Below are 20,198 nucleotides of genomic sequence, written 5' to 3' on the forward strand. Positions count from 1 at the left end.
ATCAGGATTTGGACACTTCACCGACTGGGCCACCCAGGTGCCCCCAAATCCTTTCTCAATCTCACCTTCTCTTCAGGAGGCCTCCCTGTGACTCCTGTTTCAATTCAAGACTAGGAGTGTCTAGAAGGTTCTTCCATCCCGAGTCCAGCTGACAATATTGGAATGGAACTGCAGAGGAGGGCAGACCAAGTGGGACTTGCTCCCAGGCACTCCCTCTGCCAACCCCAGGGGGCCCCCTGGAACATTCCAGCACTGGAGGCCGTCCATGAAGCATCTGACACAGCGAGCAGCTGGCCTGACCTGTGGCAAACTTGAGGGGCTCACCTGAGTGTGCGTGACTGCCCTTTTGTGATTTGAAAAGGTGACGCGGACAGAAAGCTTTGTCATTTCTGAAACTGTGACCCCTACTCGGCGAGTGCTACATGCATTGTCCATCAGAAAACCGTATTTGGGTTTACACCCAGCTCCAACCATTCAGTAACCACGTAGGCAATTGGCCTGGAGGGGTGAAACCAAGCAGGAAAAGTTCTCTCTCCCTACACAGGGAAGCCTAAGTCAGACATTTCATACCACAGTCTCCTGTCTGAGGAGGGGGTCAGTTCTCCTTGATCTCCGGTGCCCTTTGAAGTAGAAACCTCTGTCTGCTTAACGCCCTAAACCAGAGAGACTCCGATGAATTCCTTTTACATTAAACAAATCCAAGTCTGGAAAGGCAGTGATATTTCTAAACAAGTAAACCCAGCCATGATTTAGGCTTTTGCAGAGTTCAAGATGGTTATCCAGGACCGTCGCTAATGGACCAAAAATCAAACATGCATCTAGCAAGGAGCTGACGGAGGTGACGGGAGACCCTCTGACAGGTTTTCCAGCCAGAAACCCACCTCCTCTTTGAATCCATTGTACTCCCAGGGCCGCCTGTCTCCCTCGGGAACTGAGAAACAAAGAGGGAGGGAGACGGGAGTAAAGGGAGGGCGAAAAAGGAAGAAAAGATGAAACGTGGAGAAAGAGCGAAAAGGAAATGAAAAGAACTTTACTGCTCAGTTTCTTCTCTTGCCTGACCCAATTATCAGATTTTGCATTTAAGTTTAAGACAGTAGATCAAACAGTAAGAGGCACTTTGTACTTCTGCCAGGAGACCATATGATATCTCTCAGTGGCTCTCCTGCATGCCAGGAATACGGAGCCCTGCCTCTCAGCCGGGCTTGCATATGGTGCATTGCGCAAAAAAAAATAGGATTCGTAAGTGCCTGCGCTCGGGGGTGATGTGCAGGATTTACAGCACTTGATCAGTTACAGGGAAAAAGGCGAAGCGCAGTCTAATTGTAACTTTCCCCAAATGAGAAGCGAGAGAAGGCCAAAAGTCTCGTGGCAAGCTTACTTTGCCAGACTGATCATCTTCGGGGCTGTTTTGATGCGATCCAGAACTTTCTACGAGGTACGGATCAGATCCGTTCTGGGGACTTGGACATGGCTTGCGGTGGCGGTGTGTGTTCCCCGGCAGACGGGAGGGCCTGGGGAGCAGACGTGAACTTCTTGGAGCCGCTCTGGCTCGCCTCCTGAGAGCGCACGCTTTATCATGCAGGGAGATGGTTCGTGTGGGCCACGCGGGGTATTTAAGCGGTTTTCGTGCCCTTGGACAGGGCTCTGGCTTTGTGCAGCCACATGAAATAGAGGCTTTGGAAAGGTTACTTCTCACTTCCGAGAACTGCGATAAGCACTGAGAAACCATGACTTCCACTCCAGGGCTTGGAGTTTGCAAGGACACGGCCCAGAAGGATGTTCCGCTCTTTGCGGTAACAAGTTTTTGGAAGCCCCGTGGGTGACCTCTACCCCACTGATGACAGTGGAATTAGGTTGGGCACGGCGGCAACTCACTTTGCCAAATTAAATTAGCTAATATCTTTCAGAGGCTTTTCAAATCCAGCCCTTTCTCCGGGAGAAGGCAAGGTGGAAGGCAGAAGAGAGAAATCGGTATTTTGCTCCGATCCTGGATGGCTGGGCGTTTAAAGCCTGGCCTCAGAGGTCACTTCCTCTGTAGACCTTTTCATCTCCCTTCAACCTCGGGGATGGGATCACTTCCTCCTTGGTGCCCACACTAGGCTTCGAAGTTGGCAGAGGTCCTCTTAGCCTTTGCTACAGCTACTCGTTTATGTGTCTTAGTTTTTGTATCTGTGAGCTCGTTAATCTTCACAGGGACCCTACCAGTATTGTGCCCATTTTATAGACTGTTATAAAACCCCAAAGCACACTAATGAGAACCAGGGGCTCACGTAGCAAGAAGTGAGCAACTGGAATCTGGGTGCAGCGTATATACAGGTTCTTTGTGTTTAGTCTTACAACTTTCCTGTATGTTCAACTCATTTCAAAATAACAAATTAAAAAAAAAAAAAGTTCTCAGGAGTTAGGTAATTGTGGATATCAGTACTGGCTTGGCTACTTACTAGTTGTTTGTAAACTAAGGGCTTTACGTGTTTTAGCCCGTTTGATCTTCGTAATCCTATAAAGGGAGGTAGGTATTACATATTTATCTCAACTGTACTCAAGGGTAAACTGAGGCTCAGAGAGGTTGAAGAATATGTCGGAAAAAACCTGTGCTCATTCACAAAGCTTGAACTGACTTATTAACATAGTGTTAACCTCCCTAGAGCTCTGAAGGGATACAATGTTGGGTCAGTTCTTTCACCAAAGAAAATTTTATGGAACATACAGCAGGTTCCAGTCAAGGCTCTGACCTTAAAAGGTGCGGCACGTAACTTGAAATTCCTTAGCTTCTCTTAATTCGTTTCTAGATGATATATCAATAAGAGGAATCCAGGAAGGGCTAAAATTTTGGAATTTGTTGATTTTATCCTTTCCTTATCGTTACAGATTACAGAATAATTCTTTTTACCTTATCATAAGAAAATATCTTAGTATTTTGATCACTTTAACATCTTCCAGGCACATTAAAAATTTTTGTTATATTTCCTTTCTTCTACTCATCACCCACCCATCCAGGCATCCATTTATCATCCATCTACCCAACCATCCACCTATTCATCCATCCATCCATCCATCCATCCATCCATCCACTTATCTTTCTGTCCATCCATCCATGCGTGCATCATCTATCCATCCATCCATCCATCCATCCATCCATCCATCCATCCCCTTATCCTTCGGTCCATCCAACCATGCACACATCATCTATCCATCCACCCATCCATCCATCCATCCATTCTCCATTATGTATGGTATCTGTACATTAACAAAGTCTTTGTGAGAAGGGAAGGTGCATATCTCCTGTTTGCTGAGTTGAAGAAAGAGATTCATGTGTACCCACGCCAGAAGGTAGGAAGCAGTCGGGTCAGTGAAAGGACGATAGAGAAGGTAAATTCCAGCAGTTCAGAGGAGGGAGAAATGATTCTTCTCTGACACCCATGAATTGTAACAATCAAACCTCAAGCACCACATGTTTCACAGAACAAAGCAAACGACATGTTGTGTGGTTTGCCAGCTCCTTGTAAAAGATTTCTGTGGCCTCTCTGGATGGAGCAGTGCTCTGATGTCTCTACTGGAAGAACACTCTCTGGGACAATTTTAATAACCCTTGTAGGCTTATAACTGATCACTTAGAGACCATAATTTTCTAAATACGGTTTAGAAGAATTTCTCCTAAACACAAGAGCAGACCAACATTTAAGTTTATGTGGCATTTTTATATCCAGTACCCAGACCTCTATATAGGTCGTTCCATTCGTATGGCACCTGAATTTTCTCTAGAAAAACTGGAGACTTCACTGCTCACTGCTCCAACTACGAGGTGATTATAAAATATTGAACTAGAGGGCCCCACAGTGACCTCTGGGGCCTGGAATTAATACTTTTCATAAAGGGAAATGCCCATTTGGGTTTCTGCCTCTACATCAATATTCTATAGCACGACATCTTCCAATTTCATAGTAATTAAATAAATAGAAGTTTTTACTAGGCTCTGTGCCAAAGAACCTTTGGAAGTAAAAATGGATTATAATTGCCGATCCCACTTAACCACTTGCTTATGATCTACCGAAAGAAATTTATAGTATGCATTGCCCTAAAAAACAATCAAAAACAATCAAAAGTGAACCCATGTTCCAAAAAACGTGTGAGCAAATGCAATTTTTGTTTTGGGATTGGTGAAATGAGCCATGTGTTACCATCACTAAGGACATTTGCTCTTTGATAGCACTCCATTGTGAATCTCACCATGAAAGAAACGATCCCCCTTGATTGTTCTTTTGTGTAAATGAGGCGCTGCCTGCACGTAGGGTTTGTTTATCATAGACTATCCTGTAGTGGAAAAGTGAGATGTGACTTTCTACTTTAAAAAGTGGTTTGGGATTTTGCAACGATCAGCTCGGCGGGGTGACGAGGATCTCCTTTTCGGTTCGGCGGTGTGCCGCCTTCCCTACGGTCATCATTTGCTAAGCCTGCTCTCTTATGCTGCCCCACATTATCCAGTTGCATAGACAGAACGTGGGAGTCAAAAACCCCGATGCTCCCTTTGACCTTCTTCTTCCTCGCCATCTCGCCTCCTCGACATCATTGACCTACTACCTTTACGTTAGTCACCCCCTGACCCATGCCTTCAGCATGGAGTTTCTTGAACTTCGAGACCAAATTCTGGAGAACCTGGAGAGTTCTACGTGTATATTTTATGGGACCCTCAAAACCCATATACTTCGAACTGAGCCCGTCGCTTGGATGGATTCCCTAGCTCGCGGGAAGGCACCACATTTTAAGTCTTTTTTCCCCTTCTAAGATCTGTCTCCTAGAGAGCCTCTTTAGTTTTCAGTCCTGCCCCTTAACTCCTTAGAAGATACTCCCTCCACCTTGGCTCCTGACATTAGATTGCCCTGGTTGGTCCCTTGATCTCCCTTGTTGCTCAGTAAGCAGGCCTAGATACGTTTGTGTCTGTAGAAGGAGATGAAGGTCAAATTCCTGTAGTTTCCTGGCTTCTGGGCCTGGATTGGACAAGTCACCTCATTTCGACAAGACCTACACAAGTTGCCTCACCAGGAGGTGCGGGGGCTTTTCGGGGACTCAGTGTGGTCACGTGTGGGAAATTTTGTGTGTATGCATCTTACAGTATTCCATAGATAGAAGCTATTTTTAAGAAACTATTTATTTTCGGGGCTCCCGGGTGGCTCTTTTCCTTAAGCGTCCGACTTCGGCTCAGGTCATGATATCTCGGTTCATGGTGCGGCTCACTGGTTTGAGCCCCACATCTGGCTCTGTGCTGGCAGCTCGAAGCCTGGAGCCTGCTTTGGATTCTGTGTCTCCCTCTCTCTCTCTGCCTCTCCCCCGCTCACGCTCTGTCTCTCTCTGTCTGCTAAAAATAAATAAGATGTTTAAAAAACTTTGAAAAAAAAAAAAAAGAATCCACTTAGGTTTAAAAAAAAGAAACTATTTTCTCTTATTGCTAATCTGTAAAATTTTGAATTTATTGATGTCATAAATGTTTTACTATAGATCTGATCCATTTTTCGTGTGTTCATTATGATGATCCTCTTAGAAATCTCAAGAACCTGTTTAATTTGTCAAGGTAACTGCCTTCCTGTGAAGGTGGCTTCCTTTGATGTCATGGAAAATTCAGCTTGGAGTTCCTTCAAATCAGACCCTCTTTCCAAATGTTGTCACCACCCAGGACAAATGGCTTATCTGACACTGCTAGCTTCTAAGGAGGCTTTTAGTCTCTTTCTAAGGAGGGGGAGATTGACCTCATTCTTCTATATATATGAATATAGCCTAGTTTGCCTTTATTATCTAAGTATTTCCAATAAGCGTGAAATTTTGGCCTGGATTATTCTAAGAATTGCTTCAACCCTTCTCTCCTTCCATGCGCAGATAGAGCATTAGGCCATGTCTAGCATCCCACCTCTTTTTTGACCCACTGCTTTCCAGAAATGTTCTGTTTTCGTAAAAGCCAAGTGCAAAGAGATGAACGAATTGACCGTATTTCTGATGGGTACGCCGGATGGTTTTCAGTCCTCTTCATGATCACATGAGCAAGATTTTTCAAACCCTGGGCCTCCCGAGGGCAGCCCAAGGAGTAAGTTCCCCCGGGCCGGCTGGCTGGAGGCGCTGATGAGGCAGAGTCCACGCCAGCTAAAGACTTGCTCATGCTCTGCCAAGAAACCCTCTTGAAAGTAGGACAAGTTTTGCATGAAACCCCATTTTCAAACTGAAACCATGACAAAAAATGGTGGTTCGGTGTGGTTTTTACACAAAACCAGGTGAAGCTTTGTGGTTCAGCCAAGGTTTGACTTGGAGCCAGAGCGAACTCACTGCGCTTGACTGGATCTTGTTTCGTGTTTCGTGCTCCTTTTGGTTCCGTGTCCCAGACCCGAAATCTGGTTCAGATGAGGGGTGCAGAAGGAGAGTGGCATGAAATCTGGTGCAGATGAAGACAGCAGTCACTTTATAAGGGCCATGCCCCTCTCCCGGGTTGCTGTCTGTTCCCGTTTTCTTTCCATATTCCTTCTGGAAAGGATCGTCTGCACACTAAGGAGTTCCCTGAGATTTTCTTTAAAGAAGCAGAATTATTAACGCCGTAAAATTTAGCAAAGCCGATTCGGCTCTTGTTCTCTTTTCTTTTTCTCCTAATAGATCCATTGCCAAATCTGTTTCGTCAGGTCAGCCATCGAAAACTCTTGGAGAAAACATTTTAAGCAACAAGTGATGACGTTACGTAGGCATGGACTTATTCAGCAAGCTTGAAGCACCTACTCTGTGTTGGATACTTTAACCTCTTAAATTCTCACAGCACATCACACTAGTTTACAGACGAAGAAACTAGCCTCGGAGTGATTGGGTAACCCGTCCGGATCCTAAAGGGAAGGTGAGCGAGGGCAATACTAGGTAGACGCAGCCAGAAGTGGTAGATGAAAAGGTTGCTCCCAGGTCTTTTTCTGGCTCCTTCTGTTATACCACGTGGTCTAGAAATCGTACCAAAGTTCTGCCCTTCAAGAGCTTTTAACTTGGAGAAGGAACCAAATCATATAGTCTGTAGGGAAAACCATAGTATGTAGTAGAAAGAGCAAGGTGCCATAAGGCTTGTCCAGGTGGCTAGTTGTAGGAATTCAAAAAAGAGGGGAGATCACTCCAAGCTGAAGCTTACACATGTTATATGTCAATTGTATCTCAGTAAAGTTCAAAACGAATCTTTGTGAAAACTAACATTTGGGCTGCTTAAGAGCAGTTGGGGCGGAGTTGGTAGGCAGGAAGGGAAAATAGTCACGTGGTGAAACAGGGCGGCTAAAAGCCCAGAAATGAGAGTCTTGTTTTTGGAGTGAAGTTTCGGAAGGAGAGCTGAGGAAAATAACTTTGAAAAGAGAGCTTGGGACTCAATCTTGGAGGGTCTTGGTTTTACGACTATTGAGTTGTATTCTACCTGCAGAGGGAAAGCCACTGAATATTTTTGAGTCGGGAATTGCCCAAATCAGGGCAAAACGCAGGCAAAAGCCCGGGATTTAACTCTGAAAGTCGTGTCTCATTGGAAATTCAGATAAGAATTAGAAAAAGTGTAGTAATTGGCCTTCAGAAAAAATCACTGAAGAAAAACTAATCATCTCTATACCATTTGAGCTCAACAATGAGATACACTTGGAATTACAGAATAATATTCACGCTCTTGCTTGAATTTCGAAGTTAGAATTTATTAGCACATATCTTCCACGAATATACTGTCTACTGCCTACTTCCCCAAACTGAAAAATGTCCCCAAATGTATGGGCTTTTTTTTTTTTTTTCATTATCATTCTCTACTTCCTCCAAACTCAGTAGCAAAACCAAATTAAATTTAAATTCTCCTTCATGACAGAAAGGAAATACTAAGGGATAAGATTTTGTCAAGTACAATTGAGTTTGGGAGGGTCACAAGCCATTGTGATATCAGAGATTTTTTTCACCCCCTGAGAACCAATTTTTGTCCCCTTAGGCGTGAGATTCCCCCCCTTGGGAATGCATGAGACAGGCCCAAGCTTGCTTTGGCATCCTATTTTGATAGACACAGTGGAAGCTCGAATGTCTGGTGAAGTCTGTGCCACAGAAAAGGAGGAGAGATAACAACCTCCAAGCCCAATACGCTGACAATTGACAGAAATGCCACCTGGGAGGTTAGATGCAGAGATCACACAGGACACACAGGAACTATCAGGAAAGGCAATCTCATTGGAGCATCACGGTCAGTAACATGTTGGTGGATCGTATTTCCCTCTAGCTACAAGTGCTTCCTGCGCAATAATTTATACTATCATTTTTTACTACGCATTCGGCCAGGCGATGGCCACAGGAAGGCAAGAGAATGCTCCACGAACGCCCCACAAAACCAAACATGCGTAATATTCTTCTGAAGCCTCGAGATGACAGTGTTTCCAACCTACCTCACTCATAAAGGCGATGTTTCTTTATGGGACAGCTGCGAAAATATTCATTTTAACCAACTAGATAGGTGTCGTTTGGAGACCTCAGTTATAATGATTTGAAAAAAAAAAACAACAAACGGTGATAATTTAGAAGATCAGAGTGGTTGAGCGTATAGTTTTTAACAATTTTTTGTTGTTGGGAGTGTCTGTTGTTTGAAGAATATCGGGGGTCTTCACTGGATAAAGAGTGCTCTATGCCCAAGGAAGACTCTTCCAGAAATTCTACCACAAAGCCTTCCTTTCCGTTAATGAGCACGAGGGTGTTGCTTCTAGGTTAGCTTTCGACGGAGCTCAAAACGCAAAGGTTTTGAAATGAACGGGGATGCTGATTTCCAAAGAAAAGGGAAATGAACACCTTTCTTCCCCTTTCACCAAACATATATGACAAATATATGACAAAAAGCCTGGTTTTATTGTGTTGTTGTTTGTAGTTCCCTAGGAGCAAGAGATATTGTCTAACTTGAGGATTCTATTTTTTACTGGAATAATAAGATGTCACCGGGAGAACGTTACTTTATTGGGGAAAAAAATTTTTTTTTTGACTTGTCTACCACAGTGTCACATATTTCGTAGCTGTGTGTTTCCTGGTTAAAAGGCACTAACTTTTTCAACGTTTGCTGCTCATTTTGTGAACCAGATCAGGGTAAGGAAATTGCAATATTTAAGAACAGCTGTAGGCGGTAATTAAGGGATTGTCTGATTTTCTGCCAGTTCTGCTCATAACCTGTGGGCTGCCTTATTATTTAAATCTCTGTATGCATGAAGACTCTGCTTTCGGACACTGAGGCACGTCTTCCTAAGCCACCTGAATACAAAAAGGGCTTTTTAAAGTTTTTTAATGTTTTTTTTTTTTTTTTGAGACAGAGAGAGACAGAGCCTAAGCAGGGGAGGAGCGGAGAGAGAGGGAGACACAGAATCCAAAGCAGGTTCCAGGCTCTGAGCCGTCAGCACAGAGCCTGACACGGGGCTCGAACTCACGGACCGTGAGATCGTGACCTGAGCCCAAGTCGGACGCTCAACCGACTGTGCTGCCCAGGTGCCCCCCCAAAAAGGGATTGTTTTAGGTGAATGTGGGGTCTCCCCTGCCAGAGTTCTTATGCAAAAACAGTATTTATTTCTGGCCCAGTATGTATTCATCCTGGGCCAGATAGGGTCGTCCTGTCTTTCAGGAGACGGACTGTTATCTCTTGTATTGGAGAGAGTAAAGCTCCATGGCGATTGCCACTCTCTCCAGTATGTTCTGAGCACTAAAGGCTCCAGCCTTGCTTGGCCTGACTGGGGACTCTGAAATCTCAAGGATCCTGCATGTATTCCCATGCCCAGGTTCTGGAATAGCACCTGTGACTCACAGCCCATGGAGTGAGAGAAAGATTCTGGGCTTGGCTCTAAACTTTATATGCTATAAAGTGTCTTCAACTTTTTCTATAAGTCACAGTCATTTTTTTTTTCTTTTTTTTGCATAGGTTTGCAGCTCCGAGGTCATTGTAAGCACCTCTATAATCGCCACAAACAATATTTGTTAGGAAAACTCTTCCCATGGGTGCTTCACCAGGTGGTCTACAAAAAGAATTATGTAGGCACACCCATAATTTGGAGGGGTCCATGGTCTCCTTCAGACAGGCCTTGAAAAACAAATGTTAATATAAAAGCAACCAGACTGATACTTAGCCGGTCTGGCTGGGGGTGGCTATATTGGTCATTTTATTGCTGCCTTCCTTCCTGAGTGGCTGTTACCTGCAGTGTATCTGTTGCTCGATAGTTTGATTATCTTCCCCGAAACATATGCATTATCTGGTAAGTCTCTGTCGTATCCGTTTTTAAGCCTCATCTGTTTTTAGGTGCATTTGGCAATAGTTGGATGATGTTCATAGTGATAGAAAAATACCAGCTTTGAAAAGCTGAATTTTCAGTAACACACTCTTCTCTCCTTGGTCCAAAAGCAACATAATCTAGAACAAAGGGTAGGACCAAGAGTCAGAAGCGCTGGCTCTGCACAGCAGAGTGGCCTGTTGAACTCGCCAGACCCTATAACCAGGTTGCTGGCTCCAAGCACAGTTCTGTGTTTTGCTAGTACACGGCCCGGGGCAAAGCTCCACCCTGGAAGATGGGATAAATATAACGTGTACCCCGCAGGGCGCGGATCATCGCAAGGATTAAATGAGTCAATCTACATAAAGAACCTAGAAGAGTGTCTGGCTTGACAGTAAGTGCTTTATAAAGATCTGTTACGTGGCTTTGATCCTGACTTTGTCACCGAGGAGCAGGTGGGGGGCAGACTCTCTAGGTGTCGATCTCGTATGAACAATGGCTGAAACCATTTAGCTTCCTAAATGGTTTTCTTTTCTTTCCAAATAAGGCACCTTGCAAACACCTAAGAGAAGTCACTCAGAGTAGGGGGAAAATGAATCATCAAAACAGGACACTCTGCCGCTCGAATGGAGATGCCGTTCATAATTAAGATCTCCGCTGGGACACAGGGCATCGGCCAGACCAGTATGGGAGATCCACATGGAGCAGGTAATGTCGTGAGTGTCCGTAGACAGGAGATGGGAGATTTTGGCTTTGGAGACATGAGGGGGTGGGGATATTGTCTCAAGTCATAAGAGTGGCATTCGAATGGCACACAGTTGAAACAACAATTGCCGAAAGGCGCCACACGCTTTCGCAACATTGCTCTCCAATTATTCCCAGGGCCACAGCTAGAAGGGGGATCAATATCACTAAAGACACAGATTTGGATAAACATAAGTTATGTGGATTTTTTTTTTTAATCTCTGCTGAGTTTTCTGTTATAAAGCTTCCTTCACTATCCTGAGAGAAGCAGTTTTCCCCATTACTGATGGAAAGTTAAGTCTCCTCATAAGTAGGATTTCCCTTCCAGAAATTCAAAACGAGAAAAAGTAGCAGACCATGCAGTTTTGTGCCAGCGAACAGCTTTTTCCAAAGATTTGAACGGAATAATTTGTTTTTCATGGTTTATAAGTAGCAGATAAAACCTACATGGAAAATCAGACAAGAAGAAATGGAAAATAAGACGCAGAATCTGGAATCGTAACCTTAAAAAGCAATTTGTTTTATTTCAGCCGTGCCCAGAAAGCACTTGAGGTTAACAAGTGAGTATTTCTACTGGAAGAATCGGTTACAATCAGGTCACCAGCTTAGAGAAGACGTAGGCGGAAGTTTAGACACCAAGTCTATCATTTTAAACGTGCTTTGTCAGCAAAACTGTCAGGGACAGACTGTTGACTTAAAGTGATTATGAGAGGGTAAAATATCAAAGAGGAAGATGAAGCGTTTGTGGAAAGGCCCCTCTTAAGATCGGGAGCAGCCGAGGGTCTCCATATGACACGGTTGCGCATTCCTTGGGGAGCAGGTTTTGAGCTCCTTGACTCCTTCCTACATCAGTCTCATGTGGAAAAAAAGAAAACCCAAAAACAAAACAGAAACTAGCTTCCTCTTGAAGTCCTTGCTCTTGGCTACAGAGACCCGGGCCACACATTTAATCTGGTGCAAAGTGTTGTTTAGGATGACAGAGACATGGTAATACTCTTCTGCTTTCCCACTGCAAGCTGGGTGTGAAAATCTGTAACAGTACTATTCGAACTTCTCATTGAACAATCAACAACAAATAAAAACCTAGAGCCCTCGACCCTGGCACCAATGGACAGATTCTGCGTGGGTCATCTTAGCTCACCTGGGAATGGATTATTTTTTTCCTAGAAGTTTATTTGAGTCCGAAAGATTTAATTGTTAATTCAGTGTCTATTATCGTCTTATATAGGTGCTTAATAACGACTAGAGCTGACAAACCTTTGGATCCATATGAGCTGTGGAATTCAGAAGGATATTATTTCCTGCTATGTTAGTAACTGAGTTTTTGCAGTGGGTTTTACTTGGTAGCTCATTTGATCCATTTGGTTTGATCATTTAGATGTTTCAAGCCACCAAATATGGCCTTAAGTTTCACAAATGTTGTGTCTATTTCCTTAGCAACCAAATGGTTCTGAGACCTGTTTTTTTTTTTTTTTTTATCTGTAGGTCATTGCCATCACTACAGGGGGAACGCCCCCCTCAAACTTTTCTTCTTAAATTGGAGCTGTTGCTTGAACAAAAGCCTGAAAGGATGGGTCTTAGAAAAGCTGCTGAACACGCAGCTGTAACATAAGGCTGAAGCGATCCATGTCAACAGTTAGCTGGGTGCATTCATTGGTTTGTGTCTGTGTTGAAGACAGCCTGTAGACGGAAGGCACTTGGTTTTAGCCCTAGACCATTCAGTGCCTTGTTCCATTTCCTTTACCACATGCATGTTAGTGTTTATCTCTTTGAATCATTAGAACTATAAAATGCTGTCCCTTTTCCTATCAAAGATTTGAAAAATATCTTTTGCCACGCGGTAGGTATAGAGAATTCTTTTGGACACAGACTTTTAAATCCAGTCTTCCCATGGAACTACCATTGATATCAGATATTAAGATGAAGACAGTTTACTGTTCATGGAAGTGTAGCTCTCAGGAGGGCCCAAGGTCATCCCAAGGCTCAGTTGTAAAATCAGAAGATACTAGTGTGTGTGTGTGCGTGTGGGTGTGCGCGCGTGCCTGTGTGTGTGCACATGTGAGACAGAGAGAGAGGGAGAGAAGGAGAGAGAGATTGGGTTGGGAAAGGTACCATCCACTGGATGTTTAGCCTCATTGTCACGTTTTTCTTCTTTATGACTAAAAGAATCAAGCTCATGGAAAAAAATTTGATCATGTCTCCATTTTTCAAAATCTGGCGTGAATTCAGAGAAGCTAAGTCATCTGCCAAGAACTTTACAGCCAAGAGGTGGTAGAACCAAGATGCGAAGTCAGGTTGGCCCGTTGCCAAAGTCTAGTACGCTATATGCTGTTTCCCAAGGAACATTCTAAGAACCGAGTTCTTTTCCCGCTTGCAGATGTCAGGTAGGCTGCTCAGGTAGAAGGTGCTAAGTGCAGATATTGTCAACGGCAAGTGAGTGAGGTAGAATTCGGGGGAGATTAAAGCTTTCCTGGACACCCGAATTACATCCTAGGCATAGGTCCTGTCTCTCAATATGGCTTCTAGAAATATTAAGCATCAGAAGCTCTAGTGATGGTGTGAATCATAGGAAGTGCTAAGCTAAAATACTGAATGAGTCATTCTTTCTGGAAACAATGGCATTTATGTCTCTAAAACTCTTGGTGGACTTCTGCAGATGGGGTAGAATAAAAACTATTTAAATTTCACCACTACTACCTACTGCTAAACACTAAAATAAACGTACTGCTATTAATACAAAATAGCTTTCCCTTTTTGAAAAGTTGTTATCAACACGTTGAATTATTTGCTTATCAAAACACTGAATAGCATGCCACACGCCTTCTGGGTGTAAAATAAATGTTAATGACAATAAATATAGTGGTACCCGATCTTTCTACTGTCTGATCTCACTCACACCATCTCTCTCGTGTCCTGGGTCTACAACAAACCTGGTGCTTGGATAGCTGGCAGGTTCTAGAAACTTGGGGGTGGGATAAATAGAACCTAACCAGCAGTTGGATGTGCCATGAAGGGTGGGGGCATCAAAGTCAATTCTGAAGGTTTAGCCCTGGTGATAAGGGAGCCGGTGGTGCCATGACCAGAAATAGGAAAGCTGGAAAGTCTGATAAAAGATGATGGATTCAATATGGGACACATTTCCCTTGAGGTTTCTGGGGGTGATGTCCTGATGGATGTGTTTGTGAACCCGTTGAAAACATGGCCAGACCTATGAGATGGGCTTGCCTGGAGGGCCAGTACTGCCTGTCATGGGCCTATGGCATTCGAGGCAAAAGTGGGGAGATTCCCAAAGGGGAAGAGTTGGACCAGAGGGGGAAGAGTCTAGAACAGAGTCTAGGATACATCTGGGGTAAGGGTGAGGGAAGAGGAGTAGAATTGTGGGAAATTGTGGAAGGAATTGTGGAAAAAAGAGTAATGATACAAGATCTGAAATCACCATAGGGTGAAAAGTAGGGCCAAGGGGTGGGATAATTTCTTTTCTTTTCTTTTCTTTTCTTTTCTTTTCTTTTTTTTTGAAGTTTCATTATTTATTTTAAGAATGAGGGAGAGAGAGTGCGGGAGTGTATGTATATGCACAAGCAGGAGAGGGGCAAAGAGAGAGGGAGACAGAGAATCCCAGACAGGCTCCGCACTGTCAGCACTGAGCCTGCTGTGGGGCTCCAACTCACGAACGATGAGATCATGACCTGAGCTGAAATCGAGAGTCGGACACTTAACCATCTGAGCCACTAGGAGCCCCAGGGGTGGGATAGTTTTCTTTCAAAGGATGAGATGGTCTCATCCTTGTTGGCTCTAGAGTAGCAAATAAGTGAGCTCAATCTCAGTATGTCGTTGTGGACCAGAGTGTCCCACGCGAAGTCAGAAAAGAAGGGAGAGCATTGTTAAGAACCCCAGAATCACACTTCGTTTGCCACATAACTCATCTGTGGAGGAGAACGTCTCACTGGCCCCGACTCTTTTGGAGGAGACATTGTAACCCACTGTTCAGAAGGAAGTGGGGGCAAGGGGAAGAGGAAAAGGAAGATGGCAGCTCTCAGGGATGGCTGAGTGAGCAAGAAAGGCATTTGAAGACAAAAGACAGAGCAGGTGGAGTGGGACCAAGGGACCCAGGGTGGAGGAGAGCAGAGAAGGAAGAGGGGTGGACGAAGAGCTGACATAGCAGTTCCAGAGGAAGCAGGGGTGTTCGAGCGGGGAGCACAATACTTGCTACATCTCTGGAAACTGATGGAGCAAATGCAATATTCCCTAGAAAGACGGCATGTAAGGGTACAGCGAGACCACGTCTCAGGAAGGAAGAAGTGAACAGGTGCTTTCTTCAGTACTCACTACTCTTCTCAGGACTACAGGAGGGAGAGGATTTTCCGAGAGGAGAGGCTGGCTGGAACCCAGGGTCGGGCTGAGAACAGCTCGCAAAGAAGGAGGAGCACGGTAGGGTGTTTCGCGTGGATAAACTGGATATGGGATGCAGGGGTTAGAATAAGACAATGCGTGCCCAAGTGGTTTGGGGGTTCCAACAATGCTTAGGATACTGAGGGTAAAAAGCAGAGAAAGTAAGTTGGAAGGATTGTACGAGGAAGGCGACTTGCGGCCATCGTTACGTGTGACCGAGTAGTGACAGCGAGGGACTTGGAACTCAGCCGAAAGGCAGGGGGGATTGCATGTGAAAACCTTTTATTTCCCCGTGGCCCCATCACAGTGTCGTGCAACGGGGTTGATGGGGAGTTACAGGCTGTCGGTGTGATGGAACCTAGGGTCTGGCTCATTATGGCCGGCCAATTATCAAGGGTGCTGGCTTGAGTGCCGGGGTGGCCAGAGGCATCTGGGGTCACGGCGGAGGCGGCAAGTGCAGTCAGTAGGGGTGAGGATGGTAGGCTGAAAGGAGTAGAAGCTGTGAATGGAGGAACATTCCAGAATGTGAGATGGCGGAGACGGTACCATTTTCACTTGGAGAGCCGGTAGCCCCTGGTGAGGATGAAAACACTTCTAGGCCGACTGTGCTTCACCCCCACCCTGATTCCCTACTGCAAAATTTACATTTCTCTAAACGCATTTAGAGAAAGGTGTCTGGTGGTCCATCTGAGCTACAACCGTTTGACCAGACTCTTTAGGCTGATCATTTACAACCTTGCACGCTGCCCACTGTTTCACCTTCCAGCCTGCCCCACATTAACTTCCAGTGCTCTTTCCATCAAATCACGCCTAGCCGTGTGTCACAGATGGGCACCGTTTGTTTTCTCAACCCTGGAAGTTGGGAGGTCAAGATTCAACATTGTGCACGAAGATTTCGGTGTGGAGGAGGTTCCAAAATCAAGACCAGGAATGACTAATTCCACCAGAGGGGGGCAGGAGGTGATGTGGAGGAAACAGCAAATGAGCCATGGTCCCTGTAGTGTCCCCCGAACGTTCATGTCTACCGGGCATCTCAGAATGTAATCTTACCTAGAAATAAGGTCTTTGTAGATGCGATCAGTTTGAGTCACACAAGATCAGGGTGGGCTCTAAATCTAACGACCGTATCTTCGGAAGAAGAGGAGAAGACACACAGAGACACAGGGAGGGGGTCGTGGGAAGACAGGGACAGAGCCTGGGTATTGCACCCACAATCCAAGGGGCGTCCACGATTGCCAGGAGCCACGAGAAGCAAGGAAAGGTTCTTCCCTAGAGCCTTGGATGGGGGCGTGGCCCTGCAAACACTTCGATTTTGGACTTCGAGCCTCTAGAATTGTGAGACAATACATTTCTGTTGTTTTAAACCACCCTGTTTTCGAGAACTCGTGCCAGCAGCCCTAGGAAACCAACAGAATCCTCAGACCCTGATGACTAAGGTTTTCACTGCCCAGCTGGGAAACTTCTCCCAGGAGGCCACGTTGCCCCTGGAGCCTGTCCCGATGTAACCAGCATGATTTAAAGCCTCGGGAAGCCTTGCCCCAGAAGGCTTCATGCCCAGGTAAGTGTACTTCTTTGGCAGGCCCTTGTCATTACAAGCTTCTGGCTTACATCTTTGTTCCTTTGAACTTCAAGCAATGGCCGCCCCAGGGCCGTTGTTTTGACTACACTGCTGGTTTCTAAACTCCCCACTGTGTGGTTTCCAGGTCAGACAGTCAGGCTTTGTTCTGTGAATCACTGCCCGGAGAGAGTCAATTAAATGTCGCTAGGCTGCCTTGCGGCCTGGCTTCAGTGGCTCAGCGAGAACAGGGGCATTTAGCGAGTTCCTGAGGAAAGCCAGACGTGGGGGGGGGGGGGGGGGCGGGGAGACGGGGCGCTGACATGGGGCAGGGAACACAGATTAGGGAGCTCAAGACTGCGGTGACGGATGAAGGCACCGGGAGCTCAGCTTCCTGGCTTGGGAAGCAGCTGTTGATTCCCGCCACGCTATTTCAGGACCCGAAAGGGAAAGTGAGGGGCTTTGGGAAACCTCTTGGAAGAGGCCTCGCGTCAAAGGGAGAGGAGGCACGTGTGAGCCTCGCCACCCTTCTGCTTCAGGACTGGGAAAGAGTCACAGTGTGCGTCTGGTCGGTGATCTTTCTGGTGGGAGGTTTCCTTTGAAGTCTGACATCACTGAAAAACTTCTCATAAAACCAAAAAGGAAAAAAAAAAAAAAAGAGGATCTCCTGCTGGCTAGGAGGGTACCAAAGAAAATGGAAATGAGAAACAGTTACAGCTCTCGGCAGAAACAGGAACGGGCAGAACCTGAAGTCAGTCGGGGAGAGAGAGGGAAAAGACGAGACAAGATCCCTCCACGGGCCTGTTGAGTGCTGCCTTTGTGGCAGGCTTGCTCCCCGGGGTGGGGGCAAGAGTCCTGTGTGAGACCAGGCATCCCAGACGGAGGAACGGGTCAGCTCCCACCCTGCGCGCACTGGGGTCCCGGGCAAGTCACAGAGACGCTCGGAACCTCGGTCTCTTCTTCCTAGGACGGGGGATTCCTGCCGGCCCTGCCTTCCCTCGCAGGATTGTGTAGGGCTCAGGGGAGACAGTGTGCGAAACCACTCTGTCACTTTCTAAGGACCCTGTAAGTATAGACGAAGAAGGATGGGCCCCCCCGCTGCAGCTGGTTCCAGGACGCCTTCGATATCCTGTTTGCCCGAACCATGTCAGGCGCCGGCTAAGGATCTCCATAGAAGCCCCGCTCCAGGAGCCCCGGTGGGTTAGAACTGTCTCTTCTTTCCCTGCAATACATTCATGACACAGCCAGTAGGGAACAGGGATGGAGAGAGAGAGAGAGAGAGGGAGAGAGAGACTGGCGATGCTCCTTTTCCAGAGCATCATGAGGGCAGTCCCCTGCCCCACCATCTACCCAGGGTGCTCCTTTGGATCATGAGCGGAGCCCAGATGGGCCAGTGTGGTGCAGACCCCAGGGAAGGGGATGCCCGAGGCCTGGCCACCCAGTCTTCAGCCCTGGCCCATGCTTCTCTCTGAGCCACAGCATCACGGAGTACCTTCGAAGACTGTGCTCTGAGCCCCCACTTTTCTTCCTTCAGCGGCAAGGGCCTGTCCTTTCGTCTCTCTCCACCAACTTCTCCTAGATGCTACCTTCTGCCACGAAGCCTGTCCCGAGCCTGCTGCAGCACCTTGCGGGTCCTCCGGGTGCCACGTCCTGTTGCTTCTGTCCACTGCTTGGATCAGCCCTCCCCTGCCCACTCCCTAACTGTAAGGACCCTCCCTAACTGTAAGGACCAGTAGCGGATGATTCAGCTTATTATGATTATTATTCGGGTGGCCTTCTCCTATGCCCTAATCTTATCCAAGATGCAATATCCTGCAAGTGATGGTTAATAGTTGGCGGATTCTGATACACTAGCTAATAGCGGGAAGGGCAGCTTTGAGCCCCTGGGAAGGAGACTAGAGGTGTGTTTATCCAGGCTCCGGGGCTCCCAGGTCCTCAAAAGGGAGCGGTACCAACGGGCGTGGGGTCAAGTAAGTGGGGAGGTCTAGAACACTTGCCTTTGGCGCCTCCAGCTCTCCTTATACTGACCTTCATCACTCTACCTTCTTTGGGGCAGCCTCTTGGTTCATACTAAAGTGTAAACGGCTAATAGTTTACCCTTCCCTGGGGGAGTCGCCTTCTCAGAGCCTACCTAAAGTTGAAGATGAAGTCCTGGGGCTGTCCTAGAGGTCACTGGGGGTGGGGGGGAGAGTAAAGAACTTGTCTAGGATGAGGAATTTTCCAGGCTTCTGAAATCACCCCCTTGGGAAGCTGCCTGGTGTGGTGTGCCCCTCAGTTAAGGTAGTTTCTCTCATTCCAGGCTGCTTAGGACACTGATCCCTTTCTCTCTGGACCCTCCCTACTCAGCCTAACTTGAAAGATACCAGATTCCCCCAAAACAGCTTCAGGGAACAGTATGGAAGTCTGTGGGTGGCAGGCATGCCTGTTGCAGCAGAATTTAAATGTCTTCGTGCTGTAAAACTTGGAATGTCTACTACGGGTTCTTACTGTGCTGTTTGGCTTGCGATAGGCAGCGGGCGAAGGGAACGTCCAGGTTCACGTTCTAACGATGCTGCCTTCCCTTCTGCAGACCGCTGGCGACTCCCCGGGGCCCTGCCTTGCCACATCTATAGAATGGGGAGACGTGGCCCACTGGATAGGCTTCCGGGCATCAAATTACTTACCCTTTCTCTGCTTCAGTTTCCTCATCTGCCAGGGGTTCCTGCTCAGAGGGTGGCAGGAGGAGGAAAGGAAATGACATGCACAGAACACCCAGCTCAGGGGTGAAAGCACAGTAGATGAGTTTTTTTTTTTTTTTTTAATTACAGTTGCTAGGGTCATTTCCTGTTCTGAGCTTCTGTGACTTAGATTTATTTTTCTGTCTATGGACTAACTCGCGCTTCTGAGGTTCTATCCCTTTGCTGTTTTGCTGACCAACTCCCTTCCTGAGAGGTTGCTCTTAATATCACTTTCATTCCGAGAGCCCTGACCATCTGGAGGGACCAGATGGGGCAACATATCAAGGTGGAGCATCAGTGGCGCAGGGGACATAGGAAGGTCCTTTTCTTTCAACCAGAAACTCTACGATGAGTTTGCTTACGATGCAAGTAAGATCTAGACTCTACCAACTATGGAGGGCTTGCAGACAAGGTGACTCCTTCTAGAAGCTTCCCCGGGGAGGAGCAGGAATCTTCAGAATGGGAGAGCTGCGTGGGGGTGACAGTGGGTCACCTGCATGTCTAGGCTTCTTATCAAAGAGAATCAGGAGTGGGTGT

At 46.4% G+C, this 20,198-nt stretch overlaps 1 protein-coding gene and 1 long non-coding RNA gene across 7 annotated transcripts in view; one reads left to right on the forward strand and one right to left on the reverse strand.

The window, feature by feature from the left end:
- The window catches only part of RUNX1 (RUNX family transcription factor 1), a 257,316-nt gene that overhangs the window by 173,620 nt on the left and 63,498 nt on the right, over positions 1 to 20,198 (reverse strand). The window lies entirely within an intron of this gene.
- Positions 1,283 to 13,870, forward strand: LOC125175498 (uncharacterized). Of its 3 annotated transcripts, none has more exons than XR_007155835.1 (3): positions 1,283 to 1,435; positions 6,631 to 6,862; positions 10,804 to 13,870. It is a non-coding gene; the product is annotated as an uncharacterized LOC125175498 (long non-coding RNA). The 3 variants fall into 3 exon arrangements; XR_007155836.1 differs by lacking the exon at positions 6,631 to 6,862 and having other exon boundaries at positions 10,804 to 10,964; positions 12,486 to 13,870; XR_007155834.1 differs by lacking the exon at positions 6,631 to 6,862.

The sequence above is a fragment of the Prionailurus viverrinus genome, chromosome C2, assembly GCF_022837055.1.
Source record: "Prionailurus viverrinus isolate Anna chromosome C2, UM_Priviv_1.0, whole genome shotgun sequence".
In the NCBI taxonomy this organism is placed as follows: domain Eukaryota; kingdom Metazoa; phylum Chordata; class Mammalia; order Carnivora; family Felidae; genus Prionailurus; species Prionailurus viverrinus.